The sequence below is a fragment of the Poecilia latipinna genome, unplaced genomic scaffold (assembly GCF_001443285.1).
Source record: "Poecilia latipinna isolate Pla-1442-1.1 unplaced genomic scaffold, P_latipinna-1.0 Scaffold613, whole genome shotgun sequence".
In the NCBI taxonomy this organism is placed as follows: Eukaryota; Metazoa; Chordata; class Actinopteri; order Cyprinodontiformes; family Poeciliidae; genus Poecilia; species Poecilia latipinna.
Genome location: NW_015113229.1, coordinates 606,100 through 612,262, shown reverse-complemented (window position 1 = coordinate 612,262; position 6,163 = coordinate 606,100). Strand labels below are relative to the sequence as shown.

The 6,163-nt window shown below is 35.4% G+C and overlaps 1 protein-coding gene and 1 long non-coding RNA gene across 3 annotated transcripts in view; one reads left to right on the top strand and one right to left on the bottom strand.

The window, feature by feature from the left end:
* The window catches only part of LOC106953922 (uncharacterized), a 6,139-nt gene extending 2,039 nt beyond the window's left edge, over positions 1 to 4,100 (bottom strand). The window contains exon 1 of the long non-coding RNA XR_001426271.1: positions 3,542 to 4,100. This is a non-coding gene — a long non-coding RNA (uncharacterized LOC106953922). The remainder of the gene's footprint in view (positions 1 to 3,541) is intronic.
* LOC106953920 (synembryn-A-like) overlaps positions 139 to 6,163 on the top strand; it is a 43,034-nt gene continuing 37,009 nt past the window's right edge. For both annotated transcript variants that reach the window (XM_015043058.1, XM_015043057.1), the window contains exon 1: positions 139 to 245. The gene's annotated coding sequence lies outside the window, so the exon portion shown is untranslated. The remainder of the gene's footprint in view (positions 246 to 6,163) is intronic.

The window sequence follows — 6,163 nt, the reverse complement described above, 5'->3', positions numbered from 1 at the left end:
TTAGCTGCTAAGCTAACAATCAGCGGTTATTTCTCCATCCTATTGAAATGTAGAGCAGATGATATAACATAGTGCTCTGGGGCTGGCCTGGGTCAAGGGAGGGCTGTGAGTATATCCAAGGATTAGTGGGTGAAGAGGAGGAGGAGAGTTGCAGAGAAGGAAGGACATTAAGCTTACAGACACTGTTTAATTTGGAGGACAGAGACACTGCCTTGGACGGTGTAAGTGGATTATTACACCAACAGGTAAGTGCAACAGTTCATAGACATTAGTGCCTTGAATGTTACTGCAAATTATTTCTTATGATCCACTTCAAAGTATCTGAACGTAGTGCTTCAATTCACATTAATTGGCTTTAATAGCATCTTGATGGCTAAATAACTGGAGCTGCAGAGACCACATTATCATTTGCTTTCGATATTATGTAAAACAGTCTTTTTCAAACTGTGGTCCCCGGACCACTGGTGTTCCGCGGGCGCACTCTAGTAGACCGCAAAGTACTGCATGTAAACGACCGTTTGTTTGCCGTGATGTGGGTTCAAAGTGTATGGAGGACCAAAACCGACATAAGAAATAAAATATATACATAAAAGAAATATATATCTGACATAAGAAATAAAATGTATATTTTGATAATTAAAAGCATAAATACATATTTTGATAAGAAATAAAAGCATAAATATATATTTAATTTTTCCCTTTCCTTACATGAGTTTTATTGGGAATGGAAATCCCAATCGATGAATCATAATTTGTATTGACACACAGAGCATAAAATCACCCAAGAAAAGCATTCAGACTTTACTTATTTTATTAACTTTCAGCGCTGAAAGGAGACGCTTTACCATTACATCCGAGAAGAGCTTCTACACAAGTCTGTGCAGCGTCTGAGGAGAAAGAGGAGGGTAGCTGATTATATGGACACTCCCTGAAATCACACCATGTCTCTGTGTCCCTGATAAGTTTCTGTTTCTCTGAGGAATGAGCCTTAGTGTCTAACAGAATCAAAAATGTAACTCTTTACTATGGGCCCTTTGTCTAACAGCGTGTGACTCTTTCTCGGCCTTGGTAAAGCATCTCAACATTCCCCCTGTTGGGCTCTAAAAGAGCCCAAAAAGGAGAAGACAAACCCTAGAGTAGACACTGTGCCCTCCGGAAAACATTCCCCGAGGCTTTTACAAATGTTGACATACATGTCATCATTTCAGTCATTGATGTTGTCTTTCATTCATGTCATTTCATTTCATTTCAATTTTGGGGGTAAAAACGGACAGGGCACCCCTATGCCTCTTAGGCGGTGGATCGAAACCACAATGTCCCTCTTACAATCTAATAAAGAACACGTAAGGAAATAAAATTTTAAAGAATGTTAGGGTTAAAATTAGAAAAAGAAATTCAACCGTCCATGGCATGACTTTTTTTGTTTTTAGTGGAAGAAAATATTTTCCTGCAGATTTGTGAGAGCTTCGTCATCTGTAATTACACATCAATCATAAAGTCGGACCATGACACTTTCTGGAACCAAATACTATAATTATTACCTTTATGTTGCTTGTTATTTATTTATTATTTCTTTTTGTTACCTCAGGTCAACGCCATGCCACGGAAGGGTAATGAACTATAAAAGAACAAAGTCTGAAATTTTTGTTAGTTAAAAAAGTTAAAAAGAATAAATGTTAAATTTTATGAAAATATAAAATGGGTGAAGTGTTAGGAGGATATAATTTTCATCTTAGTAAAAAAGTATTAAAATTATATTCACTAAGTTGAATATAATTTCACTAAAATGTAAATTGAACAGAATGTTAGGATGATATTTCAAACTTAATAAAATGCAAAAACGAATAAAGTGTTAGGTTAATATTTTAAAATGAATAAAATGTAAATGAATAAATGTTAATAAACTGTGAAATCCATAAAATGTTAGGTAATATGCAAAAAGTCAACATATTGTTAGCTGAATAAAATGTTAGATTAATATGTTTCAAAAGTTAAGAAACCAAACACGAATGAAATTTAAGAAAATGTAAAATGAATAAAAGGTAGATATTACTTAAAACTTAAAGTAAAATTAGAAATGTTGAGGTACTATCCTTTAAAGTCAATGAAGCAATAATGAGTAATGCGTAAAACAATTTGTTAGTAAGATAATAAACCAAACTTATTGAAATTTCTATGTAATAATTAAAAGTTAATGAACTACAGAAAGGATGCAATGTTAAACGAAATTAAATGGTAAGAAAAGCTTAGAAGTATTAGTATTGAAAGGCACAGAACATATAATGAACACATTCATAAAACAGCAAACCAATGCAATAAATCAGGATCAAGGGTAGCACATTCAAAATATACTGGTATGAATAAACTATGATGAGGAAACAAGTAAAACTGCTTTCTAAGTAAAATGCAATAATAGTAATAAAATCTAATTATATCAGTCTCTCTATAGCAAGACCTGTCTACGTCAAATCAGTTTCTGCGTGTGTCCAGATGTAGAGCTGGCGCAGCTCGATAGGAAACCACGACAGGCCCGCGAGGCTTCAGTGTGGCGTTTCAGCTTTAACTCGGTCCACCAATCGTGGAAGGCGCCCACAGTCTCACCCTCCGGCACACCCAGAAAGGATTGGACTTCATTCTGCAACAGAAAAAACACAACAAAAGTGAAATCAATGGATTATATAAAGAACATTAAAGTGAATGAAAAAATGTTGTTTTGTCACTAGATACTAGTACTGCCCTTATACTACAGAAAGCTGGAGGTCCACGGTTGTCTTTCGGTTCTGGGAAACCATCTAATAGGCAGGTGGGGTTCTATCGGTACCGCTGCCCTTCTCTATGTTGGAAGTGATGCACTGAACAGACAAGGACCTCAGGCAGGGAACAGCAGCATCCACAGGTGATGAGGAGAGCAAGGAAGGTTCTTTAAGATTCTGCATCATCTGATTAGTAAACATAATGTTCTTTTTTTTATTTAAAGGCTTCTCCTTGAAGCTGAAGATCAAGTTGCCGTTTTTTTTTTTTTTTTTTTTCTTTTTTTCATACTAAGCCAATAGAGCATCAATATATCAGTAACATTTGTTATTCCAGTTCTCCTCTTAATAATAGTTAAAGAAATGTTTAAATTAAGTACCACATTTCAACCTTCAAAAATAACTTTGCTTGTTTTAAGTGTTGGCATATTCATAGGATCAGACAAAATCAGAAACCAAACAAAAAATCAAGTAAAGGATCAGATTATGAAATAAATGTACAAAACTGCCCACAGTCATGTTTTATCAAAGAAATATCATTTGAAATGTATATATGAATTATCCCTAATAGAAACTTTACCAGAAATCTTAAACCATATATGAATCTTTTGCTTTTGTTATTTTAATGAGATTCAATCAAATAGTCCTCATTTAACAAGAAGTAACCCGCTATACTAAAGGCTTGTAAAATATCATCAATAGTGTGAAAAGTTAATGATCCATGTTAAATTAAGATCCCTTGTAATATGTTCCATTCATGTAATAAAAGACAACCCTATTTTGTCTCAGACCAAAAACTATAAATTATGATTATGAGAAATGTTTAGGCATTATTACCTTGAATCAACAATTACACATAGGACTAGATTCTTTTTTATTCTGTCAATCTTTTTTGACCCGCTTTAAGCAGTTTCATAATTGCTCATCTGTAAATCCCAATTTAGACCAATTTAATTTGAATCCTCATATTTTCTTCTCATTTTAAAATCTCATATAATAATTAGCCTGCTTTTTTTTTTTACAAGAATAAAGCTAACCCTGTCACTACATATTTAACTGACTTATTTGATTCTCAACATGGTTTTAAATCCCAAAAGTTCAACAATTTTAACCTTTGAATAAATGGTTCTTTTGAAACACTTCTATAGAATGTTTACTTAACTGAATTACCCTCTTTTGTAGTGTTTATCCTATTTATCAATGTTTTTGGCAGTTTTGGGGAGAAATTTGATACAACTAGATTTATTAAATTATATAAATGCTCAGGTTAGACCTTTCTGCATGACTTGGTTAAACCACCTATTATTTCAAATTATAGCAAGAGAGATGCAGCAATCAAACGATCCCTTCCATATTTTAAAAAGCCATTTTGTAAAAATCTATTTGACACATGACATCATTGTTAATTTTAATGTATTCAATTCAGAATATTCAGTATTACTTTAGAAACTCACTTGAATAGTTAAAGATTTGTGAATTTTGATTTAACCTCTTTTATGTTTTGCTGAAGCCCAAAACTGAAAAATTTTCTTAATAGATTAACTCACAATTTGCTTGAATAGAGTAATTCCATGCATCTCCCCCTGTTTCTGTATCGAAACACTGTATAGTTTTTCGGTACAGAAACTCCTAAGGAACCCACGCAAATCAGTTAACCCAAATTTTCTTTCATTGCTAGTTATAACAGTTGGATGTAATTAAAACACGGTGTTTACACCTCAGTGAAAGAATTGAATAGTTGATTGAAAATATGTGCAGTAAACCCATAATTTTGTTCAGTAATTTTCCGAAGAGTAGATTTTCCTAAGATTTGAAATGGATTCCAAATAAACTTAAATCATAACTTGAAATAATAGTCCTTATATTTGTAGCCACTGTAATTTGAGGCAACTAGAGCTTAGACCGAGCGTGGTTGGTTGTGCTTTTGTAAATCAGGAAATTAACAAGTTTTACCGTACTTTTATCCGTTTTCAATTGTTGTCATGTTGGAGGAGAGAAACACATTAGGCAGATGTTGGACAATCAGAGTTATAATCATTCAGGCAAACAAAATATTTCTGTAAACTGCAGAGTTCTAGCACCCTGCTGCATCGAGCCTTCACTTGTACCGTTAAAATTATCCTGGGGATCAAATAGCAGAGGTCAGAATACAAAGGCAGTAGACCATGAATGCGCTGTAAATAAACTAAGGTGAGAAAAAGTGGCATCACACAATTCGAAAATTCTAGAAAAACTATTAAGAGCTACAAAGTTTTGTTGGCAGCCATTTTGTCTCCAACCTGTAGACTGAGGGAAATCCCAGGACCAACCACGGCAACAGACAAGAAGGACCGCCTCCGAGTCTCAGTCCGACTTTACATGTGATGTTCCATTTGCCCCATCAGAATCTGTCCAGGGCAGCATTCAGTCCCGCTGTGCAGAAAAATCTGGACAAAGTGTGTGGCCCCCCTTGACAGAGCGTGTGGGAGAGACTGAGAGATACAGCAGATGAATTGTTTTCAAACCTCCGTCTCACATCGGGCAGAAGCCATTGGTCTTTTCTGCCATAGGAGACCCTCAGAAACCACGCCTGGGTCTCGTCCTTTAGCCAGGTGTTTCCTCAGAGATCACAGTCAAACATCCAATGCGAGTTCCTGTAAGCTGCAATCCGCCTTCAGGTGACAACAGGAAAAATCAATCCAACCTCACTGACCTCTGTAGAAGCTGTAAGAATCGTCCAACAGGTCTTTGCCCTCAAACGGCAGTCCAGCAGAAGATGGCGCAATTCATATGTGTTGAAAGTGCAAATGTCCAAGTCAGCATGGCTAAGAACAGCGGATGCCTGATGCCGAAGCCAGAGGCCTTTCTCCTCACCTCCTCGCACGGCCCTGAACCCGCAAAACCCGGCCCCCACGGTCCCCGTCAGACCACAGGAAGCAGAACTGCTAGAGTAAAACACAAAGTAAATTAAGAAAATAAAGTGTATGCCACCTTTTGCTCACACAATTATAAATTAAATGTCTTTTCTGCAGCTTGTGATGTAGATGAAAAGTTGCCTCTTTTTTGTTTCCTTTTTTTGTTTCAGCCAGGCTCAGGGTCACTGGAGCGGCTCAGATAAGGTCCACTGCCTCAGTCCCTGAGCTCCAAAGGAAAGATAAAATAGAAATGCGTTAAGATGATTCATCCTCAGATGTTTCAGAATTAACCGATTGTGGAATCAACTTCTTTCAAAAATTAAACTCTAAGAAATTATTAAAAATTTTAACAAAATTTAGTATTTCCAGTTACATACACTTTTCATTAATTGGTTATTCAAATGCATATGTAAAATAATTAATTCAATAGTGTCCAATTTTACACAAAAGCATCCTTGTGATAATGCCACGCTTTAAGACAACCAGTCAAATTTCCTTAATAATTTAGGTCAAAAAGAA